This window comes from Nomascus leucogenys, chromosome 14 (assembly GCF_006542625.1).
Source record: "Nomascus leucogenys isolate Asia chromosome 14, Asia_NLE_v1, whole genome shotgun sequence".
In the NCBI taxonomy this organism is placed as follows: domain Eukaryota; kingdom Metazoa; phylum Chordata; class Mammalia; order Primates; family Hylobatidae; genus Nomascus; species Nomascus leucogenys.
In genome coordinates, this window is record NC_044394.1 from 80304048 (window position 1) to 80331175 (window position 27128).

The window sequence follows — 27128 nt, forward strand, 5'->3', positions numbered from 1 at the left end:
TATTGATAGTTTCTCTTGTGCAGAAGCTCTATAGTTTAGCTAAATAACACTCATCAATTTTGGTTAACAAAATCAACAAATTGGCAATTGGAGGAGTTGCAGTTGCTTTTCAGAACTTATCACAAATCCTTTGTTAAGTCCGATTTTCAGAACAGTATTTCCTAGGTTTTCTTCTATGGATTGTATTGTTTCAGGTCTTACATTTGAGTCTTTAATCCATGTTGAGTTGATTTTTGTGTATGGTGAAAAGAAGGGATCCAGTTTCAATCTTCTGCATATGGCTAGCCAGTTATCCCAGCACGATTATTGAATAGAGAATCCACTCCCCATTGCTTGTTATTGACAACTTTGTCAAAGATCAGGTGGTTGTAGGTGTGTGGCTTTATTTCTGCATTCTCTGTTCTGATCCACTGGTCTATGTGTCTGTTTTTGTACCAATACTATGCTATTTTGATTACTGTAGCCTAAAGATTTATCACAGCTGTTTCCCATGGGGGTGTCGTTGAGCAAAGTGTTTTGAGCTGCATTTGGGCGTGCTTGATACCTGCTCCTTTTGATCTGGATGATCTAGAGGGCATTTTCACTGTTTGAGACAGGGTACTATGATGCCTCCTGCTTTATTCTTTTGCTTAGATTTGCTTTGGTGATTCTGGCTTTTTTTTTGATTCCATACATATTTTAAAATATTTTCTCTCTTTCTATTAAGGATGTCATTGGTAGTTTGGTAGGAATAGCATTGAATCTCTAAATTGCTTTTGAGAATATGGCCATTTGAAGTATAATAATTCTTCCTATCAATGAGAATGGAAGTTTTTTCCATTTGTTTGTGTCATCTCCAATTTCTCTCAGCAGTGTTTTGTAATTCTCATTTCACCTCCTTGTATTTCTTATTCTTTTGGGGGCTATTGGAAGTGGGATTTCATTCTTCAATTGGCTTTGTGTTTGGATCTTATTGTTGTATAGAAAGGCCAGTGATTTTTGTACATTGATTTTGTATCCAGAAACTTTACTGAAGTCATTTTAATCCAGTCCAGAAGTCTTCTGGAGGAGTCTATGGGATTTTCTAGGTACAGAGTTATATAATCAACAAAAAGAGATATTTTGACTTCCTCTCTTCCTATTTTGATGGCTTTTATTTCTTTACCCAATTTCTCTGACTAGGACTTTCAGTATTATATTGAATAGGAATGGTGATAATGGGCATTCTTATCTTGTTCTAGTTCTTAAAGGGAATGCTTCCAGCTTTTGCTCATTGAACATAATGTTGGCTGTGGGTATGTGATACATGGCTCTTATTATTTTGAGCTATGCTACTTCCATGACTAATTTGTTAAAGGTTTTTAACATGAAGGGATGCTAAAATTTTTTCAAAGGCATTTCTGCCTCTATTTAGATAATTATGTGTCTTTTGTTGTTCTGTTTATGTAGTGAATCTTATTTATTGATTTGTTTATGTTGAACCAACCTTGCATCCTAGGAATAAAGCCTACTTGATAATGGTGAATTAACATGTTGTTGTGCTGCTGGATTCAGTTAGCTAGTTTTTTGTTGAAGATTTTTGCATTTATGCTCATTAGGGATATTGGCCTGAAATTTTCCGTTTTTGTTGTATCTTTGCCATGCTTTGCTATCAGAATGAGTGCTGGCTTCATAGAATGAGTTAGGGAGGATTACCTCTTCATTGATTTTTTTGGAATTTTTTAGTAGGATTGGTACTAGTTATTCTTTTTACATCTGGAAGAATTCGACTATGAATCCATCTATCCATCTGGTCCAAGGCTTTTTGTTGGTTGGTAGGCTTTTTATTACTGATTCAATTTTGGAACTTGTTATTGGTCTTTTCAAGATTTTAATTTCTTCCTCGTTCAATCTTGGGAGACTGTGTGTTTCCAGGAGTTTATTCATATTTTTTAGGTTTTCTAGTTTGCGTGCATAGAGGTATTCATAATAGTCTCTAGGGATTTTTGTTTCTCTGATTGTCTTTATTTGGATCTTTTCTCTTTTTTATTTATTAATCTAGCTAATGGTATATTAATCCTGTTTAATCTTTTGAAGAACCAACTTTTGGTTTTGTTTATCTTTTGAATGAACTTTCATGTCTCAGTCTTGTTCACTTTAGTCCTGATTTATATTTTCTTTTGTCAGCTTTGGCTTTGGTTTGCTCTTGTTTTTCTTGTTCCTCTGGGTACAATGTTAAGTTATTAATCTGAGATCTTTCTAACTTCTTGATGTAGGTGTTTAACACTATAAACTTTCTTCTTAACACTGCTTAGCTTTGTTACAAATATTCTCGTATGTTTTGTCTCTGTTTTTGTCAGTTTCAAATAATTGTTTGAATTATTTCTCGACTTTGTTATCTACCCAAAGAATTATTATTGTAATTATTTCTCAATTTTGTTATCTACCCAAAAGAACCACAGGAGCAGGTTCTCTAACTTCCATGCAATTGTATGGTTTTGATAAATCTTCTTGGTATTGATTTATATTTTTATTGCACTGTGGTCTGACAGTGTGGTTGGTATGTTTTCCTTTTTTTTTAATTTGTTGACACTTTCTTTATGGCCAAGCATGTGGTTGATCTTAGAGCATGTTCTGTGTGCAGATGAGAAGAATGTACATTCTGTTTGTGTTGGGTGGTGTGTTCTGTAGATTTCTACTAGGTTCAATTGGTCAGGTGTTGAGTTAAACACAGAATATATTTGTTAGTTTTCTGCCTTGATTATCTATCTAATGCTGTCAGTGAGGTGTTGAAGTCCCCCAGTATTATTGTGTGGTCGTCTGAATCTCTTTGTAGATCTCTACACACTTGTTTTATGAATCTGGGTGCTCCAATGCTGGGTGTGTATATATTTAGGATAGGTAAGTGTTCTCGTTGGATTGAGTCCTTTATCATTATGTCATGCCCTTCTTTGTTGTTTTTGATCATTTTTGGTTTTAAGTCTATGTTATCTAAGAATAGCTATTCCTGCTCTTTTTTTGTTTTGCTTTTTCCAGATAAATCTTTATCTCTTCTCTTTAAGCCATGGATGTCATTAGTTGTGAGATGAGTCTCTGGAAGACAGCAGACAGTTGAGTCTTGTTTCTCTATCCAACTTAGCTCTCTATGTCTTTTATATCCCATTTATATTCAGGGTCAATATTGACATAAGAGAATTTGATCCTGTCATTGTACAGTTAGCTGGTTGTTATGTAGATTTGATTGTATTGTTGCTTTATAGTGTCAGTGGCATATGTGCTTAAGTGTGTTTGTGTGGTGGTAGGTATCATTCTTTCCTTTCCCCATTTATAACTCTCTTTAGGAGCTCTTGTAAAGCAGTCTAGTTGTGATGAATTTCCTTAGCATTTGCTTGTCTGAAAAGGACTTCATGTCTCTTTCACTTATGAAGTTAAGTTTGGTGGGTGTATTTGTCCATTTTCACACTTCTGATAAAGACATACTCGAGACTGGGTAATTTATACAGGAAAAGGGGGTTTATTGTACTTAGAGTTCCATGTGGTTGGGGAGGCCTCACAATCGTGGTGGAGGGTGAAAGGCATGTGTCACATGGTGGGAGACAAGAGAAGAGAGCTTATGCAGGGAAACTCCCCTTTTTAAAACCATCAGATCTTGTGAGACTTATTCACTATCATAAGAACAGCATGGGAAAGATCTGCCCCATGATTCAATCACCTTCCACAGGGTCCCTCCCACAACACATAGGAATCCAAGAAGAGGTTTGGATGGAGACACAGCCAAGCCATATCATTCTATCCCTGACCCCTCCTAAATATCATGTCCCCACATTTCAAAACCAATCATGCCTTCCCAATAGTCCCCCAAAGTCTTAACTCATTTCAGCATTAACTCAAGGGTCTCCAGTCCAAAGTCTCACCCGTGATAAGACAAGTCCCTTCTGCCTATGAGCCTGTAAAATCAAAAGCAAGCTAGTTACTTCATAGATACAATGGAGGTACAGGCATTGGGTAAATACAGCCATTCCGAATGGGAGAAACTGGTCAAAACAAAGGGGCTACAGGCCCCATGCAAGTCCAAAATCCAGCTGGAAGTCCAATCTTACAGCTCCAAAATTATCTCCTTTGACTCCATGTCTCACATCCAGGTCAAGCTGATACAAGAGGTAGGTTCCCATAGTTTTGGGCAGCTCTGCCCCTATGGCTTTGCAGGGTACAGCCTCCCTCCCAGCTGCTTTCATGGACTGGTGTTGAGTGTCTGCTGCTTTTCTAGGCATATGGTGCAAGCCATCAGTGGGTTTGGAGGACAATGGCCCTCTTCTCACAGCTCCACTAGGTGGTGCCCCAGTAAGGGCTTTGTGTGGGGCCTCTGACCCCACATGTCCCTTCTGCACTGCCCTAGCAGAGGCTTTCCACGAGAGCACCACCCCTGCATCAAACTTCTGCCTGGACATCCAGACGTTTCTGTACATCCTCTGAAATCTAAGCGGAGGTTCCAAAATCCTGATTCTTGACTTCTTTGCACCCACAGGCTTGACACATGGAAGCTGTCAAGGCTTGGGTCTTCTACCCTCTGAAGCCATACCTCAAGCTGTACCTTGGCCCCTTTTAGTCACAGCTTGAGCAGCACGGACACAGGGCACCAAGTCCCTAGACTGCACACAGTACAGGGACCCTATGCCTGGCCCATAAAACCACATTTTCCTCTTAGGCCTCTGGGCCTGTGATGGGACAGGCTGCCACAAAGTTCTCTGACATGCTCTGGAGACATTTTCCTCATTGTCTTGGTGATTAACATTCAACTTCCTATTACTTATGCAAATTTCTGCAACTGGCTTGAATTTCTCCTCAGAAAATGGGATTTTCTTTTCTACTGCATTCTCAGACTAAAAATTTTCCAAACTTTTAGGCTCTGTTTCCCTTTTGAAATTGAATACCTTTAACAGCACCCAAGTCACCTCTTGAATGCTTTGTTGCTTAGAAATTTCTCCCAACAGATACCCTAAATAATCTCTCTCAAGTTCATTCAAAGTTCCATAAATCTCTAGGACAGGGAAAAAATGTCACCAGTCTCTTTGCTAAAACATAACAAGAGTCACCTTTGCTCCAGTTCTCAACAAGTTTCTTTTCTTCATGTGAGACCACCTCAGCTTGGATCTTACTTTTCCTATCACTATCAGCATTTTTGTCAAAACCATTCAACAAGTCTCTAGGAAGTTCCAAACTTTCTCACATTTTCCTGTTTTCTTCTGAGCCCTCCAAACTGTTCTAACCTCTGCCTGTTACCCAGTTCCAAAGTTGCTTCCACATTTTCAAGTATCTTTTCAGCAGTGCCCCCGTCCTGGTACCAATTTACTGTATTAGTCCATTTTCACACTGCTGATAAAGACATAATCAAGACTGAGTAATTTATGCAAGAAAAAGGGGTTTATTGGTCTTATAGTTCCACATGGCTGGGGAGGCCTCACAATAAGGGCAGAAGGCGAAAGGCATGTCTCACATGGCCACAGACAAGAGAAGACAGCTTGTGCAGAGAAATTCCCCTTATTAAAACCATCATATCTCATGAGACTTATTCACTAGCACAAGAACAGCATGAGGAAGACCTGCCCCATGATTCAGTCACCTCCCACCAGGTCCCTCCCACAACACATGGGGCTTCAAGATGAGATTTGGATGAGGACAAAACCAAACCCTATCAGTGGGATATGAAATCCTTTTTTGGAATTTTTTTAAGGATATTCAAAATAGGTCACCAACCTCTTCTGGCTTGTAAAATTTCTGCTGAAAGGTCTCCTGTTAGTATAATGGAGTTCCCCTTGTAAATGATCTGCCCCTTATCTCTAACTGGCTTTAAGATTTTTTCTTTCATGTTGACTTTGGAGAAGTTGATGACTATGTGTCTTGGCGGGGGTCATCCTTCATAGTATCTCACAGAGTTCTCTGAATTTCTTGAATTTCCATGTTGAACTCTGTAGCAAGTTTGGGAAAACTTCTGTAGACTGTATCTTCAAATATGCTCTGGAAGTTGCTTACTCTCTCTTTTTCTCTTTCTGGAATGCCAATTAATTATAGGCTCAATCTCTTCACATAATTCCATATTCTTTGGAGGTTTGGTTCATTCATTTCAAGTTCTTTTTTCTTTTTTTTTCTGCCTGCCATGCTTCAAAGGAGCATTTTTCAAGCTCTAAGATTCTGTTCTTAGTTTTGCCTATTCTGTCATTAATGCTTCCAGTTGTATTTTGAGATTCTTGTAGTGATTTTATTTTTTAATTTCCAAAAGTTTGGGTATTTTTAAAAATGATCATGTTGTGTTTCAACTCTTGGATTATTTTACTGTTATCCTTGAATTGGGTTTCAACCTACAGTTGCATCTCAATGAGCTTCTTTGCCATCCAGATTCTAAATTCTGTATCTGACATATGAGCCATTTCAATCTGTTTGAAATCCTTTTTTGGCAAGCTAGTGTGATCATTTGAAGGTAAGAAGACACTCTGGCTATTAGAGTTGCCAGAATTCTTGTGCTGGTTATTTCTCATCTGGGAAGGCTGATGTTCCTTCATCCTTTGAGCTTTCCGTCTTTCACATGTTGTTGGTTTGTTTGTTTGTTTTTCTTACCTTTACTTTTCATTTTTCACAAGGGTTTGACTATAGTGCATTGGGTATAATTGAATGGCTTTACTTCTAGATACTTTTAGGGGGCAAGGCTGAGCTTTACACCCTTCTGCTGCATGCTCTAACGTTTAGGGACTGGGATCATGTCCACAGCTTTGTCCTCTGGTCTCTCAAGGTCAAGCCTCAGGTGGGCTGCTATTGGGGGAACCCACTCCCAATATTTCAATGTAGGTTCTTTCTATTTTCCATAAGTGTCAGCTGGCTGAGAAATAAAGAGAAAGAGTACAAAGAGAGGAATTTTACAGCTGGGCTGCTGAGGTTGACATCACATATCAGTAGGACTGTGATGCTCACCTGAGCCTTAAAGCCAGCAAGTTTCATTAAGGATTTCAAAAGGGGAGGGGGTGCAAGAACAGGGAGTAGTTCACAAAGATCACATGTTTCAAAGGGAAAAAAGGAGAACAAAGATCTCATGCTTCTAAGGGCAAAATCAGAAACTCTTGATAAAGGTCCAACAAAGATCACAAGGCAAACGGTTTGCAAAAGCAAAGATCACAAGGCAAAAGGCAAAAACAAAGATCACAAGGCAAAGGGCAAAAGCAGAATTACTGATAAAGGTCTATGTTCAGCGGTGCACATATTGTCTTGATAAACATCTTAAATAACAAAAAAACAGGGTTCGAGAGCAGAGAATTGGTCTGACCTCAAATTTACCAGGATGGGGTTTTTCCCCACCCTAGTAAGCCTGAGGGTACTGCAGGAGACCAGGGCGTATTTCACTCCTTATCTCAACCACATAAGACAGACACTCCCAGAGCAGCCATTTATAGCCCTCCCGCCTAGGAATGCACTCCTTCCCCAGAGTATTAATCCTTGCTAGGAAAATAATTTAGCAATATCTTCACTACTTGCAAGTCTATTTATAGGCTCTCTGCAAGAAGAAAAATATGGCTCTTTTTGCCTGACCTCACAGGCAGTCAGACCTTATGGTTGTCTTCCCTTGTTCCCTAAAATCGCTGTTATTCTGTTCCTTTTCAAGGTGCACTGATTTCATATTGTTCAAACACACGTGTTTTCCAATCAATTTGTACAGTTAACACAATTATCATAGTGGCCCTGAGGTGACATACATTTTTAGCTTACAAAGATAATAGGATTAAGAGATTAAAGTAAGACAGGCATAAGAAATTATGAAAGTATTATTTGGGAACTGGTAAATGTCCATGAAATCTTCACAATTTATGTTCCTCTGCCTCAGCTCCAGCTGGTCCCTTCGTTCGAGGTCCCTGACTTCCCGCAACAGGCTGGAAGGGCTGAGTGCTCCCAAACCACTGGGAGCTGCACTCTATTATTTCTACATCATAAAATATTTTGATACCATACTATTCTGTGTATTATTTTATTTTTATTTACTATTACTTATTAATTATAATCAATTATGCCATAAAAGACTGAATAGTAAGAAAATTTGAATATTGGAATTTTCTAGAAGGCCAGTGCAATACTGAATAAATCACTTTTCAAAAAAGTTGTTTCTTATGGTGTGACCACAACTATTGTAACCACTCTTCAAGAAGCTACAAACAAGTTTGGAGGCACTGTAAATTTCCAGTCCATTTTTAGTTTTCATTGAAAATAAGTTATAACTGAAACTTTTTCATTTCCTGTCTACAATGTCAGATGAAAAATAGTAGATGAAGATATTTTGCAATTAGACAAACCAGAAGAGGAATGAAAAGAGAAAGATAGTAGCACTATAGACTCTGTAAATTGCTTTAAACTCAAGAAGAGACAAGAAAACTGTATATTTTTATATACAAAATGAATTATGATATTCTCTAGTTAGCTATTCAGTAAAATGGACTTCATAATGCAATCTTTTGCAGCAAGAACCCAGATCATCTTATTTTGTTTAAAGTAATAATGACTACTTATATTGACATTTTTGATGAACCCAAATTTAAATGACGTAAAGAAATCTGCTAAAATAAATTGTTATTAAACTATCTAATAATGTTCTTTTTGCAGTCACTTTATTGTTGTCTGTAAATTATTGCCCACAAAAAGACAAAATATGATAAAACAGAAAGTCAATTAGATTCCAGTGGCAAATGGTGGTATCAATTTTTCCTGGCATACTAAGATTTTAAATATAATATAAAAAGAGTAAATGTTGAAGAAACATTACAATCATTTTTTTCAATAAACTTTCCAAATAAGAAATACCTTTTATGCCATATTTGAAGGGAAACTGGATACCTACAGTAAAGGACAACATACTACTTCTTAAAATAGACCAGTCTCTAAACTGGAAAGTTTAAGTTTTTGATGTTACCAGTTAATGTTGTACATAGACATCTCTGTAACTGCCAAGAGGGAAATTATGCTTTCATTTCTTTCCATGACTATTGTTCAAGCACATGTTATTTTAAAATTAAAATAGTATAAATGGTAAAACAAATTCTTTAGTTGCATATTGATGATTTACGAATAAATTGTGACTACAGAACTGTGTAAATAGATATAATACTTGCTTAATAACTGTATGATTATTGTAGCAACCTTAGTGGACTCATTACTTGGTTGGCTCATCCTAACCTTGTAGTCACCTTAAACACCAATGTATTTTATGTGATTTTATAAGTGAATACTACCAGGCTGGTTTCTCCCTTCTTGAACTTTTTTTTTAACATAAAAGAATGAATTAAAAATATCTGTGTTAAGTATAAGTACATTGCTTTACAAATTTCTAGCCATTCAGCATCATTTAATAATTTGAATTGTGAGAGATAGAGAAATAGTTTTGATGACTGAATCCTAGCATTTACTCCTTCTCCTATCCAAGATTTCCCACTAAAATAGCATACTGAACTGGATAAATTAAAAAACAGAAAAAAAAATGGATTCATCATCAAACATTCATTACCCACATGGAAATCTTTATCAAAGTTAGTTTGTGGAATATAACTTGAACCAACATTGTAAGTATAGCACGGTAGATTCCAACTTAAATTTAAATATTTATACAAATATAATTGAGCTGAGAAAATTATCATGTGGTCAGTTCTACGAAGCCTGGAAAAATCTCTTTTATTTATCTAAAGGCTTTCGAGGCCAAAGAGAAGGTAAGAAATAGCACTTCATGTGAATATGGGAGATGAGAGAGTATATGGATACTCTGCATTCCACTCAACATTTTTTAAACCTAAAACTGTTCTTCAAAATAAAATCTATTAATTTAAAATAATAACCTTATGATGTCCATTGACAAAAATTTTCACTAAAAAATGGGTATGCAAGCCACAGACAGGGAAAAATATTTACAATATATAAATTAAAAATTAAATATTTATTTTTAGAACATATAAAGTATCCCCACACATTTTTAAGGCAATCAACCCAATAAAAATGGTGAAAATGTCAAATACCTGACAGAAGATATATCAAATAGCACACAGCCAATAGAAAAAAATAAAAACAAAAACAAAAGTGATCAACATAATTAGTCATTGGGGGAATGAAAATTTAAAACGATAAAAACAGTCAGATGCCAATAAAATAGCTGAAATAGGCTGACACACTAAATACTGGCAAGGATTTGCAGGAACTGGATTGCTGGTGGGAGCAGGAACATGCACAACAAGGCCAGAGAACCATTTTACAGATCTGTGTCTGCTTATATTACACCTATTGCTCAGAAATAAACCAGGGGGGAGAAAACCTACCGTAATACACAGCATGAATGGATCTCCTGAAACATTGTCTGATTAAGTCATTCAGACATACTAATAGTAATTATATGTTGTATAATTCCTTTTATATGGGATCCAAGAAGATTCAGAATTTCACTGGGCACGGTGGCTCACGCCTGTAATCCCAGCACTTTGGGAGGCCAAGGCAGACAGATCACAAGATTAGGAGTTCAAGACCAGCCTGGCCAATATGGAGAAACCCCATATCTACTAAAAATACAAAAATTAGCCGTGTGTGGTGATAGAGAATGTCAGGAATTTAATGGAAGGAATTACAAGGAAATTTTCTGGGCAATAGAAATGTTCTATTTCTTGTTTAGGTGGTGAGCATATTTAATTATTAAAGTCACCAAGTTTATAAATTTATATTCTTAAAGTCATCAGCTATATCAACTTTAACAATTCATAAAACTGGAAAGATCTGTGCATTTTATGTGAATTATGCCTTATTACAAATACTTTTAAAAATACATGCTGAAATAATCTTGCAACTCACAAAATTATTTTCAAAGTAGCATTTTCTGCAAAAATGGAATTGCTCTCAGCTGTTTGAATGACTTATGAGCTGATGTCCAAACAGAGCTAGGATTATCCATATAGATGGTATACTTCAGCATTATATGATTAAGCTGTGTATCATGTTATTTTTCTATAGACTAGTCAGACTAGCAAGGATCCTGAAATTAGGGTGCAATAATTTGGTGGTTATGTGATCCCACCAAACCCAGTAATGAGGCTCTGGAACTGCTAGTCAGTGCAATATAGACATAATGAAATATAGAGTTAAAACAAGCTGGATGACTCTTGCAAAATATTCTCAGCTAGCTTTATGATTTTAAAATGTGGACAACCAAGCAATGTTGTTTTAAGGAAAACAATTTTGAAATTTATACATTTCAAAAAATGTATAAATCTTACTGATGATATAATCAAGGAAGATATACCCTCTATGAGGCTTGAGGATCCCCTTTTGGGGAGTGTTTAAGGAAACAGTAAATACTGTGCCATACATATAGTTACTATTATGTTTATAATAGAGGAAATAATATCCTGAATTCTGACCACATATCTATAGAGTTACACAGAAGTCTTCAGAGTTTGGAATAAAATATGGAAATCAAGCAGATTGGTGATTGATAAAGTTGAGATTATTCCTTTTTTCCTCTCTATAATCCTTTATAAACAGCAAATGTGACAGGAATGAACAAAAGGAAAAAGACTGTGCTAAAACTCTTTAAAACACATAAAGTCACTCCCTCTAGTTTGACGTAGAATCTACATGAAAAAAAATCTTTAAAATTAATTCCATACGAAAGCTCTAAGTTCTCATTTATTGCTTTTAAATGAGTCTTCTAAAAAATTGAGAGCTTTGAAATCAACATTTTTCTCTTCTTACTTTTGATATATATTGTTTATAGCTTAGATGCATTGAAAAATTGGAAACTGTCTTTCAGAGTGTTTAATGGGTTTTTAATGCATGTTTGAAACAGGTTTACATTTTAAAATTCAGATTTGTTTTCCTAAAGACTCTTTTTAATATCTAATTTTTGTGTGTATTTTGAACTAAAAATATCCCTCCCTTTAGCGTTCTTCATTCCATATTTCTTTCCTTTTAAGGTTACCCTTAGAATACTCTCTAAATCATTCTTATCTCTCTGTAGCAGTGTCTGATCACATTCCATACTTTTCCTTTATCTTTTGACCCTGATTAGCCTATTACAAACAATGAATGAGGCCAAATCCTGCCTAAGGAGACACTGTAAAATGCATGGTTAATATTTGTGGCATTGTCTAGAAAACTTAGAGGAACAAGCAGATTAAGTAGATAATATGGAAGACGACTATACTAACCAATATGTACAATGTATGTATCCATGTAATTGTCATTTTAACACAATAATTATCATAATTTTATTACCATAAACATTCTTATAATCAATTATTGTTCTTTGTATTTTAGAATTGTCAGACTGGGTTATTTAACAGAGAAATTATTTATATGGGTTTGAACATCTTTATATCTTAAGTGTTCTTTTTTTCTGTTCTAGAAAAAAGCAGTTTCTCTTACATTCTTAGGGAAAAATGCAAGGAGGAGAAAAACAAAGAAAAGAAAAAAGGAGTTGACATTAACAATTAGTAGATGTAAAGTATTGTATTAAGCTCACTAATTCCCACCGTATCCCAATGAGATGGTTATTGTTGCCCACATTTTATATGTGTAGAAGTTGAAATTTAGAGATAAGTTCAAAATCACACAAAGGAGACAAAGCTGGAAATTGACATCTAACCACTCTAATGGAAAAAATATGTTCTTGTTATGGCAAAATTGTTCTTTCAAAGCAATTATTTTACTAACGAAAGAGACCAACAAGAATCACTATGTTTCTCCTCAATATTTAGTAAGACTTCACTTCTTTGGAGCTTTTGGATAAATGAATTAATATAACTAACTAAAAAGCGTAGAGTAACTGGTAGGCCACAGGGCAATTTTGTATCAATTGAGATGAAAGTATATACCCACTCTCACAATAAAATTGATAGGACATACATATTTTTTCATATCTAAGTGCAACATTTTGAAATGATGCTGTACTGCAAAATAGTTATACTATCAGGTATTACAATTGAGTGTAGAGATATTTGCTTTTACACTAAATGACCCCATATATTTTGTTTGGAGATTGTTTTCTGCTTTTTGTCATTTTCTGTTGCACTGGTCTATGACTATCAGTTGTCACTTCTTCCTGTCAATGTGCTTATGCATATATACCACCCTCCCTTTTTTTAAAAAAAATTGAGACCTCTGATATAATTAAGGGTTAGGAATGAAGCAATCGAGCCTATTAAATTCTTACCTAAAATAAGTAAATTTTGGTGTAGGATGTAAAAGGGTCCTCTGTAAGTGAACTTTGTGAGCTGTAGTATATTTTGTGACATCTCTACTCAATTTTCAGAAGTAATTTTTGCACTTACTACCTGGCCTTTAGTTTGAGTTTCAAGGAGGTGAAGTTGCTGGATAGCTCAGATATGGCCAAGGTCAGTTTCACTTATCACATATAATTCATGACTGTCTTTTTGAAACACCTTGTAGCTCTTTCTTTCTTTCCTTCTTTCTTTCTTTTATTTTCTTTTTCTTTTTTGAGACTGAGTCTTGCTCTGTCACCCAGGCTGGAGTGCAGTGGCACTTTCTCTTTCTAGCTTGCTTTCTTTCTCTCTTTCTTTTTCTTTTCTTTTCTTTCTTTCTTTCTCTTTCTTTTCTTTCTTTCTTCCTTTCTTTCTTTTCTCTTTTCTCTTTCTTTCTTTCTTTCTTTCCTTCTTTCTTTCTTTCTTTCTTTTTTTCTTTCTTTCTTTCTTCTCTTTCCTTCTTTCTTTCTGTCTTTCTTTTTTTCTTTTTTGAGACTGAGTCTTGCTCTCTCACCCAGGCTGGAATGCAGTGGCGCTTTCTCAACTCACTACAACCTCTGCCTCCCAGGTTCAAGTGATTCTCCTGCCTTAGCCCCCTGAGTAGCTGGAATTACAAACGCCTACCACCACGCCCGTCTAATTTTTGTATTTTTAATAGAGGCGAGTTTTCACCATATTGGCCAGGCTTGTCTCAAACTCCTGACCTTGTGATCAACCCACCTCAGCCTCCCAAAGTGCTGGAATTCCAGGCGTGTGCCACCACGCCCAGCCTACCTTCTATCTTTCAAAATGTTTCCTTCATATACACTTTTTTTTTTTTTTTGGAGACAGTTTTGCTCTGTCACTGAGGCTGGAGTACAGTGGCAAGATCTTGACTCACTGCAACCTCCATCTCCCAGATTTAAGCAATTCTCGTGCCTCAGCTTCCCAAGAAACTGAGACCACAGGCATGTGCCACCACGTCAGTCTAATTTCTGTATTTTTAGTGGAAGCAGGGTTTTGCCATGTTGCTCAGTCTGGTCTTGAACTCCTGGCCTCAAGCAATCCGCTCACCTCTGCCTCTAAAAGCGCTGGGATTACAGGCGTGAGCCACCACATGTGGCCTTCATTCATATACATTTATTTTCAAAAAATGTATAAATCTTATTGATGCTATAATTTAAGATAAATGCCAATTATAAGATGACTTGGGTAAACAGTATATTTGGCTTCTTTGTACATTTTTCTTTACATTATCTTGTAAGTTTTAAATTTGTAACTATCAAAATGACTTTACAAGTTTTAAATTTCAATTAAGAATGGTTTTTATTGGAAGTTTGCCTTAAATTTTTCCCTAAACCTTTGCTATTTTGGTGAACTCCTTTTCCCACTATTCTGAGTTAGTACCTCAGCTTGTCTTCTAACTTGGCCAAGAAATTAATACTACTATAATGTCTCGTATTTTCTACTGTGTCCACAGACTTTAAAACAAATATTTTTTACTAAGGCTTGGAAAATTCTCATAGTAAATTGCTGTAATTTTTTTTAAACTAAAAAAGACATTTGTCCTACCTTCTGATTGCAAAGGCATGTCTGCTCAGTTAAAATATTTAAATATTTTTAAAAGTGAAAGTTTAAGTACAACCTACCTAACACAACACATTGTAAAATATTCAGCTTTGCAGACTTGTATGAGAACAGACAAAACAAAATAAAAAAAATCATGATTGTAAAGTTAATTCATTCATTGGTGTTTGGTGCCTGTTTCAACTAGAGCTTAGATACATTTCAACTTTATCACTTCTAAAACTATAAAAAATCCACAAAAAAATATAAAAACATGCACAATAGTGCTTCTTATAGATACTAAGAATTAAAGATCTGTCATATTGTAAAAAGTTAGCAGATTATCAGTCAGCTGATTGCAAAATAGGTTTACAAAATATCATGTACTACAAACATTATCAAAATATTCTTTAAGTTTAGCAGCTTTAAATATAAATTATGCATATGAGTTTAAACATATTTTTTTAAATATATTTAGTAGAAAAAAGAAAATATATTTAGTAGGAAGTAGGTTGTTAAAAATTTATTTTTATTAGCATAAATCTGGATATAATTCTATTTGGCTAATCAGTATGTGATGAAGGTGCCTAACAAAATAAAACCAGTCATTAATACACGTTAACAAGCACTTGTTATGCTTACGGTTCTCTGAAACCCGCTGTAATGAACAAGATAATGTTCCTGAAACTGGGGAGATTACAGTTTTACATAAACTGAAAGGGGATACTGGGTATCTGTTCAACAGAATCTAACTTCTTGACTAAATATTCATAAGAATATAACATCGTCTAGGTTGAAGTTATTATTTTTATATGAGTGATATGACTAAATTTTTAAATGAAATTATTATATGTATACAATTACAAAGATAACATATTTTTAGACATTTATGGAAAACTGCATTTTCTAGGATTTTGAGAATATATTAATTTTTCACTCTATTGATTTTAAATCATTTAGAACTCTAATATTAAGTAAAAGACCACATTGTATCTGAACCACTATATTCATAATTTATTAAACTATAGTCTCCAACAATTGTTTGCCCCAATATGGAAAAAAATCCTATTTGTAATAATTAGCTTTAGTCATAATAAATGAAGCAGATTTATTGTTAGAAGACTCAGAATCCCTCTTTGGAAAAAAGACTGTTTCGTATCTTCCACATGTGAATGCTAAGGCTGTCCAATGGAATGTTTTCCATGAATCATGCTCTGGGAGGACATTCCTTCTCCATTACCTTCGTTAGTTACATACAAAGAAGAAACGGGATAAAATACCAGTTGTAAGTCGATGTTAAAATTCAGACTATTTTGTAGGGCAATAATATATGAATATTATGCTGTAAAAGGAGTAAAATTTAGAGGAAAGAATATTAATTGAACAGAAACGTAGAGGAACAATATGAAATTGAAAATATCAACATCATAATAAAATATTGTTTTGGGAATTACAAGAGATTTTGGTTGAGAAGAACAACTGGAGATAGAGAAAGAAAGGAAGGAAAACTGAGAAGAAGGGAGGGAAGGAGAAAGGGACGGAGGAAGGAAAAGAAGGAAGAAATAAATTTCACGAATTAAAGAGTATTCTTATATTCACTTTGTGTGTTCAGGAACCTTCACAGTTTAATCAAGATACAAAACCAAACTAAATTTAATTTAAATTTAACATATAATACATCAAGTATTACATGGTTTGGTTGTAGGATTTTAGGCTGATTCTTTGTAAAAATTTTCATTTCCCTTTTCATAGCTCCCATCCATTTACTTATTATGGTTATTTTTATCACTTTGAATATACAATTGATAGTTTAAGTTCTTCTCTTCTAATTCTGACACCTGGATCATATTGAGATCTCTTTCTACTGACTTCCTTTTATTATGATTTTGACTCACTTTTTTTTCTACTTTTCTGTATGTGGGACAATTTTGTTTTATGCTATTTTACCCTAAATTTAGGGAGGCTCCCTTAAATGTTGATGAAAGTCCCTACCCTTGGCCCTACCCTCCTAATTTACACAATGAATCATACTATTCTTCCCTGATGACCAACGAGTTGGGCCCTTTCATCTAGGCCCCAACCTATCCAGGAAAAATAAATTTCCTAAGCTTTTCTATAATTCCCAGAGTGGGCTTTAATGTCTTATCCACTGTTCTGTCTCAAATTCAACTGGTATAGATTGATCTCTGCATCTAACAGGCACTATCATTAGATTTTTAAATTATTCTTTAAAATTAGAAAAATACATATAGATCAAACCTTTTTTATTCACTTTACTATACTGCAATGATTCGACTTCTCTTTGAGCAATGTGGATGTTTTGTTCTAATAGATGAAAACTAACTTGAGAGATGCAAAAAAGAACCAAAATTAATATTCTAGAATATTATCATTCTAAAACTAAAAAGAAGTGTAACATACACAAACACGCACACATGCACACCAGTGGGAATAGCAGAGTGAGAACCTCCAAAGATCCACTTCTGTACAAAAGCAATGAGAAACAGGAAAAACTGTTCCAAATTAATATTTTCAGAACTTCGGAAATCAAGTAAATATTACCAACAATTCAAGGAGGTGCACTTGTTCAAAACAAATGTCTGAATCACAAGAAGAATGGCAAGATTTGTTTATTGGTTAACTTTATTAGTTAATGGTAGGAATAGCCTTTTAACAAACCTTATTCCCTTTCCCCCTCCCCATTCCACAGTACCCTTAAAAACTAATAGTCTCCAAACCATGTTGGAAACCAGTAGGCTAACAATCACTAGAGGGAAAAGAAGGAGTTTGGTGCCCCTTGAAAAGCTCCTTCCAAGATAATTTTCATCATTCCACTCATCTCACAGTTTCCTGGGAAAATCTACTTGCAGGGCTGGTCTTTATTTGACTTGACTTAGTGCTCACACAATGTGAATAGGCTTTTTCCAAGAAGCATTTGCTGAAAACATCCAGTGGCAATTTTTAACACTGTAGACATCTGAAGTGGTGACAACAGTTGGGACAAATACATATCTGACCAAAAATTCTTAAAACAAAAGGCTTGGGAATGACATGTGCACAAGAGGTTCTGAAAACGCTGGCATATTCCAGGGACTCTAGAAGACCATGTGCATGCTCAAGGTTGCGCTCATGCCATGGTTCTGTGCATGCCCAGAAAAGCCCCCAAATGACCCTGAGTTTTCACCTGCATTTAGTATATGTTCAAAGAACTAAAAGCAGAGTGTGAACCAAAAATTTCATACAGAACCCTGTCCTTCAAAAATGAAGAAAAATCCAAGACATTGCCAGATAAATAAAAGCTGAGAGAATTCATCCCTAGCACAAATGCCCTGTAATGAATACTGACAGTCTTACAGTGAAGGACTTCATACTAAAGTGAAAGGACACTAAATAGTAAGTTGAATGCATACGGAGAAACACACAGCACCAATAAAATTAACTACATAGGAAAACAGAAAATCAGTATAAATAAATTTATTGTTCAGAAACATTTTTTCCTTCTACATGATATAAAAGGGAACTGCATAAAACAATAAAGTCTATGTGTGTGTGTGTGTGTGTATGCAGGGGGACATATATATAAAGTTAAAATGTGTATGGCAATAATAGCATAAAGGAACATGGGAGAGGAGCATAAAAGCAAAGTTTCCATACACTGCTAAGATTGATTTGACATGAGTTTGACCAGGCTGTTATAAATTAAGATGTTAATTGCAATCCCCAGAGAAACCATGAAAAAATAATTCAAGAAGACATAGTAAAAGAAACATTATGGAATTAAAATGTTAAAGTAAAACTACCTATTTAACACAAAATATGAGGTAATGAAAGACTATAGAAACAAAAGAATATGACATAAAGAACATAGTAAAATGACAGTCATACATCTTATCAGAATAATTTTATTACATGCAAATGGATTAAATGCTACAATCATAATACGGGAATTAACAAAAAAAGATTTTTAAAATGACTCCATTATATGTAGTCTATAAGAGAGACACTGTAGATCCAAAGACACAAATACTTTGAAAATGAAGGACAAAAGAAATAAACCATTCAGACAATAAGCAAAAGAAAGCGGGACTGGATATACTGATAATACAGGACAGGCAAGGCCCTAAATTGGGGCTTAACCGGGGAGGGTTCTTTGCTTTACCCAGGAAAGAATTCAAACGCAAAATGGAAGTGTTAAGCAGCAAGCAGCAATATTTATTGAAGCAGCAGCAACAGAGGTACTGATCCTTGCAGACCAGGGCTACCCCATAGGTATGGTGCTCAGAGTGGTGGCTCAGAGGCAGTTCTGCATTCATATTTATATCCACTTTTAATTGCATGAAAATTAAGGGTCAGTTTATGCAGAAATTTCTAGGATGAGGGTGGTAACTTCCAGATTGTCTGGTCAAAGGCACAGTTATTTGGGATTATTGCCATGGCAATGGTAAACTGACATGGCACACTCATGGACATGTCCTATGGGGAGGTGCTTCTGCCCTGGTCCTGTTTCAGCTAGTCCATAATTTGGTCCCTTGTCTAAGCCTCACCTCTTATCTCACTAATATGGATCAAAATTGATTTTAAGACAAAATTGTGTTAAGTCTATTAACAAAGAAAATAGGGCCAGCCCACAGGGAATTATAAACATAGACCCAAAACAGAGCCCCAAAACAATTGAAAGAAAATCTGATAGACTTGAAGGGAGAAATAGACAATTCAATCATTATAGCTAAGGACATCAATATCCCACTTTCAATAATGGATTGCAAACCAGACAAAAGATAACAAAGAAATGGAAGACTTGAACAATATTAACTAACTAGATAAAACAGACATCTCTACAATACTCCACCCAACATAAATATTATTCTTAACTACACATAGAATATTCCCCTCGGTAGACTATATACTAGGCCATAAAACAAGCCACGATAAATTTAAAATATTTAAAAGTACAAAAATATATTCTCCAGCCACAATATAGTAAAATGGCAAACAATTAATAAGAAAAATCTGTGAAATTTACAAATATGTAGGAATTAAGCAACACTCAAAAACCAAAACCTTATAAGATACACGTAAAACGGTACTTAGTGAGGAGTGTAAAGTTTAAACAGCAATGTTGGAAGAGAAGAAGCATTTTGAATAATCTAACATTCAACTTTATGTCACAGGAAAAAAAGCAAACTAAATCCAAAGCAATTAGAAGAAAGCAAATAATATTGAAACAAAAATAAAAAGCTAACAGAAAAGCAATAGGGATAATCAGAAAAACATAAAGTTTATTACTGAAAAGATTAATATAATTTGCAAAATATTAGGTGGTCTGTCCAATAACAACAGAAAGATAACAAAGTTCAACAAAATTATTAATAAAAAAGATCATTACTACCAACCTTACAAAAATAAAGAGGCTTACAAAGGCACACTATGGTCAAACACATGCCAACAAATTAGATACTTGAATAGAATGAATGTATTTCTAGAAAACACAAACTACTGAAAATGATTCAAGAAACATAAAATCTGAGTAAACCTAAAACAGGTAAGGGTATTTAAATAGTAATCAAAAAATTTTCCAGACCCAGATGGATTCACTAGTGAATTCTACCAAACTTTTAAAGAATAATTAACACTAATGTTTCTTACATTCTTCAAAATAATAGAATAGGGAAAAAAATTCCTCAATTCAAACTATAAGTTTAGTGTTATCAAAATCATATAAAGACAACACAAGAACAGAACATTATAGAATAATATGCCTTTATGAATACATATATGCAAAAATCCTCAAAAATATTAGACAATATAATCCAATGAGATATGTAAATGATTCTAAATCATGAAAAAGCAGGATTAATTATAGGAATGCAAGGTTGACTCAATATTCAAGAATCAATTAACATCATATAATATACCATATTAATAGAATAGAGGATGAAAGACAATGATCACTTCAGTAGATACAGAATAAGTTTTAACAAAATTCAACGCCCTTTCATGACCAAAAAAAAAAAAAAGAAAACTAGGAATCGAGGAAAACTTGCTTAATTTGATAAAGGAAATCTATAATAAAACCCACAAATAAAAGCATACTTAATAATAAAAGACAAAAAGCTTTCCCCTTAAGATCAGGAAGGAGATAATATGCTACTCAACTTTGTATTTTATGTCCAAAAATATAAAAGACACTCCGATTGGAAAGGAAGAGGTAAAACTGTCTTTATTTGCAGGATGGAAGATACAAAATATATTTTTAAAAACCAATTCTATTTTTCTATATTGCCATGAACAAAATAAAAATAAAATTAAAGAAATGAATTTATTGACAATAGCACCAATAATAGAATATTTAGAATATTCACAAGAACTATTTCCCAAAAAAGCAATACCTATATTAAAAACTAAAAGACTTCATTAAAACAAATTAAAGAACAGAGTTACAGGACTCCCATTTCCTGATTTCAAAACTACACAGCTACAACAATCAAGACAGTATATGGCACAGGCATACAGATAAAAATATAGATAAAATAGAATTGAGAGTCCAGAAAAAAAAAAAAACCTTACATGTTTGCTTCAGTTGATTTTGAGACAAGTGTTTAAAGACAATTCAAGAAGAAAAAATAATCTTTTCAACAAATAATGCTGAGATAACTGGATATTCACATGAAAAAGATGAAGTTGGAACTCTTACATAACACTGTGTACAAAAAGTAACACAAAACACCTTTAAGATGTACATGTCAGAGATAAAAATACAAAATTCTTAGAAGAAAACAAAGGTAAGATGTACATGTCAGAGACAAAAGTATAAAATTCTCAGGAGGAAACTTTCATTATCTTTTGTTAGACAATGTTTTCTAAAATATAGAACCAAAAGTATAAGTAAAAAGAGAAAAAAAATAAATTGGATTTACCAAAATTTAAAACTTTTATGCTGTAAGTTACACTATTAGCAGAGTGAAAAGACAACCCACAGAATAGCAGAAAATATTTAAGAATCATATATCCGATAAGGGAATGGTATTGGCAGTAACAGAAAGAACTCTTACAACTCAAAGATAAAAAGACAAATAACCAATTTAAAAATGGGCAAACGATTTGCATAAGCATTCCTTCAAAGAAGATATGCAAATGGACAATAAACATGTGAAAAGATGCTCAACATTACAAGTCATCTGTGAAACAAAATCAAGCCATGATGAGATACCACTTCACACCCACTAGGATGGCTATAATTAAAAAGAAGTACAATAACAAATGTTGGCAAGGATGTGGAGAAATTGGAACCCTCATACATTGCGAGTGGCAATACAAAATGATGCTGCTTATTTGGAAAACAGTTTCACACTTCCTCAAATCATAAACATATCATTACCGTAAGATCCAACAATTTCACTACTACAGATACACCCAAGAGTACTACAAACATATGTCACACAAAAACTTGTACATGAATGTATATAGCTACATTACTCATAATAGCTACAAAGAAGAAACAATCCAAATGTTCAACTATAAATAAATAGTACATAGTATATTCATAGGATGGAATATTATTTGGTATGAAAAATTAATGCAGTGCTGATATGTAGTGGAACATAGGTGGTCCTTGAAAACATTATACTCAGTAAAATAAGCTCGACACCATGGGCCACATATTGTATGATTTCATTATGCTGAAATGTCAGAATAGGCAAACCCATAGGAGCAGAGAATAGATTAGCGGTCCCCAGTGGCTAGTGGGAGGTGGGACTGGAAGTATATTGTTAACACAAATAGGGATTCTTTCTGGAGTGATGAAAATATACTGAATTTATCGATCAGGACAGTTATGAAACTTTTTGAATATACTAAATGCCAATGAATTGTACACTTTGAAATGGTGATTTATATGTTATGTAAATTTTACTGACAACAAAACACATACAAGCACACACAAATTGAGTTAAAATGTAAGAAGTGAATGATGATTGACAGCAAGGACACAAGAAAACACATTTAAATATATATTTAAATATCAAGTGAAAGGTTTTTTTGGTAGCCAAGAGAAAACCTTGACTTTTAAGTTTTAATGAAGAAAAACCTAAAATGACAATCATAAGCAAATCTCAAGGCCAATTTCTATCAGGAAGCAAATAAATAAAAAAAAAAAGAATATCACTATAAAACCTTATTTAGCCAATGAAAACATGAAATCTACAATGATATTTTTTGAGTCTGGAGGTGTAACACTCTATTACAAATTCTATCTTTATTTTTATTTCCATGAGTTGATTTCTGACATTCTAATTTAACACACAGGGAAGGCACTTAAATTTCTACTCGTTGAAGTGCATTTTTCACTCCTTTTTCTCATTAATCTTATCTTGTCTTCATTTTTTTAATTTTTTTTAATGCAATAGGTTTTGGAAGAACAGGGAGTTTGGTTACATGAATAAGTTCTTTAGTGATGATTTCTGATATTTTGGTGCACCCATCACCCAAGCAGTCTACACGGTACCCCATGTGTAGTCTTTTTTGTTTTGTTTGTTTGTTTGGTTTGTTTGTTTGTTTTTTGAGACAGAGTTTCTCTCTTGTTGCCCTGGCTGGAATGCAGTGCTTGGCTCACTGCAACCTCCACCTCCTGGGATCAAGTGTTTCTCCTGCCTCAGCTTCCTGAGTAGCTGGGAATACAAGCACCTGCCACCACGTCCAGCTAATTTTTGTAGTTTTAGTAGAGATGGGGTTTCACCATGTTGGTCAGGCTGCTCTCGAACTCCTCACCTCAGTTGATTCACCCGCCTTGGCTTCCCAAAGTGCTGAGATTACAAGCGTGAGCCACCGCACTTGGCCCAATGTGTAGTCTATTATCCCTCACCACCCCCTCCGTTTCCCCTGAGTCCCCAAAGTCCAATGTATCATTTTTATGCCTTTGTTTCCTCATTAGCTCCCACATATGAGTGAGAACATATGATGTTTGGTTTTCCATTCCTAAGTTACTTCACTTAGAATAATAGTCTCCAATTCTACCCAGGTTGCTGCGAATGCCATTATATCGTTCATTTCATGGCTGAGTAGCATTCCATGGTACATATATACCACTTTTTCTTCATTCACTCAATGACTGATGTGCATTTGGGCTAGTTCTATATTTTTGCAGTTGCTAATTGTGCTGCTATAAATGTGTGTGCAAGTAACATTTTCATATAATGACTTCTTTTCCTCTGGGTAGATAAATAGTAGTGGGATTGCTGGATCAAACAGATCTACTTTTCGTTGATTAATGAATCTCCATAGCTTTCCATAGTGGTTGTACTAGTTTACATTCCCAACAATGGTGTAAAAGCCTCTCCTTTTCATCCATGCCAACATCTATTATTTTTGATTTTTTGATTATAGCCATTCTTACAAGAGTAAGGTGGTATCACATTGTGGTTTTGATTTGCATTTTCCTTATCATTAGTGATGTTGGGCATTTTTTAATATTTTTGGCCATTTTTACATCTTCTTTTGAGAATTAATTGCAACTAAAGCAAAAATTGACAAATGAGATCTAATTAAACTTAAAAGTTTCTGCATAGCAAAAGAAACTATCATCAGAGTGAACAGACAGAATGGGAGAAAATTTTTGTAATCTGTCCATCTGACAAAGGTCTAATATCAAAAATCTACAAGGAAATTAAACAAATTTTCAAGAAAAAACAATGACATTAAAAAGTGGGCAAAGGACATGAACAGACACTTCTGAAAAGAAGACATTTATGAGGCCAACAAGTATATGAAAAAAGCTCAACATTACTGATCATTAGGGAAATGAAAATCAAAACCACAATGAGATACCACTGAATGATGATTATTAAAAATGGCAATTACTCCACCAGTCAGAAGAGCAATTATTAGAAAGTCAAGAAACAACAGATGCTTGCAAGGTTGCAGAGAAATAGGAATGCTTTTACACTGTTGGTGGGAATGTAAGTTAGTTTAACCATTATGGAAGACAGTGTGGCGATTCCTCAAAGAAGTAGAACCAGAAATACCATTTGACCCAGAAATCCCATTACTGGGTGTACACCCAAAGGAATGCAAATCATTCTATTATAAAGATACATGCACGAGTATGTTCATTGCAGCACTATTCACAATAGCAACGACATTTAATCAACCCAAATGCCCATCAATGATAGACTGGATAAAGAAAATGTGGTACATATACATCATGGAATACTATGCAGCCATAAAAAGGAACAAGATCATGTCTTTTGTAGGGACGTGGTTGAAGCAGGAAGCCATTATCCTTAGCAAATTAATGCAGGAATAGAAAATCAAACACTGCATGTTCTTACTTATAAATGGGAGCTGAACAGTTAGAACACAAGGACACAGAGAGGAAAACGCACACTGGGGCTTGTGTGAGGAGTGTGTGGGGTGAGGGAGAGAGCATTAGAAAAAAGAGCTAATGCATGCTGGGCTTAATGCCTAGGTGATGAGTTGATAGGTGCAGCAAACCACCATGGCACACATTTACCTATGTAACAAATCTACACATCCTGCACATGTACCATAGAATTTAAAAAATAAAAAATAAAACTTAAAAGAAAAAACTATGTACTGGTAGATTGAAGGCAGTAAAATTTTGTGCCAGGAAAATTGATTTTAAAAGTACAGCTGTTCACATTTTGAAATTTACCAGTTTAAAAAAAAAAGTTTTCAAAGAGAGTTAGCTCATAGGAGGTGGATGGTATGGACAGATTTATATTACCATGGCATATAATGGATAAAATACATTTCCCAGTGGTTTCTCACTGTGCACAGAAATGACTTATGCTGTCAGTGCAACAGTGATTATAACCATTAGTGAAATCTAAAAATTCAGCTCAATTAAATTACTTATGCTATTTTTTCTTTTCCTACGAATATATTTTGACATTCAAGTACATCTTCATGAGCTGAAGCAGCTACAATTTATTCTGTTTCTAATTGTGGTTAAATGATTATGTGATTCATCAATAAACAGATAGCTAAGTTTCACAGTATGTCTTAGTTTACTGACAGATTATGACACTATGACATGCAATAATGCAGTGGAGGGAAAAAGTTGAATGCAGATTTGTTATTTCACAAATGCTTTCATAACTTAAAGTTTAATTTAATGTTTTGGCTGAAAGCTGTTATCTTAGAATAGTACAGAAAAATAAAATTGAAAGCATAAATTGTAAGGGAATAAAACATTTCATCTCACTCAAGAGGTAGCAATTATTAACAGCCACTTGGCAAGGACAGACATGGACAGTGAATGTGAATAATTTTTCAATTACTGCACATCCCCTTACTTACAATGTAACTAATTAAATCAGAAGGGTTGATTACAATAACAGGCACTAAATCCTTATTAGTTTGTGAAATCTATTTTAGTGTATTATCTTAGTGTATAACTTAGATTGATATTTATTTGTTTGCTTGAATATCTTGTGCATCGCTGTGTAAGTATGACAGATAGGTTCAAACTGTTGTGCTGCTTCTCTGCGATATTGCAAACAAACATGCGTGCATGCACATATACACAACTACCAAGAAAAAGTCTACAATTATAATGCTAATTTCATATGGAATATAAATGTCTCTTTCCAAAATAACTTGTGAAATAAAGGAGCATTCAAGTTTTATCCTTTCCACCTGTTGTCAAATCCAAGATGATGAATAGTGAGGCGGAAGCATAAAGTACAATTTTGACACCACTTCTATTTTTGTTTTGTTTTTATCTGTCCCATACATTTGTTTAATAGACTTGTTGTTTTAGAACAATTTTAGACTTACAGAAAAGTTGAGAAATAATACAGAGTTCCAATATTCTGCACACCCTCCCCTATTATTAAGATTATACTACAGTGCAATACATTTGTCATAATTACTAAAGTAATATTGATACATTATTATTAACTAAAGTCCATAATTTGTTCATTTTTTTTTATTTCTAACCAAATATATATATATTTTTAAGGCTTCAAACCATTTATTACCCGTGTCTTTTTAGGCTCCTCTTGGCTGTGTAACTTTTCAGATTTTCCTGAGTTTTTAAGACCTAGAGAGTTTGGCCGAGCACGGTGGCTCACGCCTGTAATCCCAGCTCTTAGGGAGGCCAAGGAGGGGGGATCACGAGGTCAGGAGATCCAGACCATCCTGACCAACACGATGAAACCCCGTCTCTACTAAAAATACAAAAAATTAGCCAGGCATGGTGGCAGGCGCCTGTAGTCCCAGCTACTCGGGAGGCTGAGGCAGGAGAATGGCGTGAACCTGGGAGATGGAGCTTGCAGTGAGCCGAGATCGCGCCACTGCACTCCAGCCTGGGCGACGGAGTGAGACTCCTTTTCAAAAAAA

General features: G+C 34.6%; 1 long non-coding RNA gene across 1 annotated transcript; it reads right to left on the reverse strand.

Moving 5' to 3' along the window:
* Window positions 1-463: 463 nt before the first annotated feature.
* Window positions 464-26301, reverse strand: LOC115838345. Its single transcript, XR_004033348.1, has 4 exons — window positions 26291-26301; window positions 25150-25154; window positions 5605-5610; window positions 464-583 (listed from the first exon to the last, which is right to left on the reverse strand). It is a non-coding gene; the product is annotated as an uncharacterized LOC115838345 (long non-coding RNA).
* Between the last annotated feature and the right edge of the window lie 827 nt (window positions 26302-27128).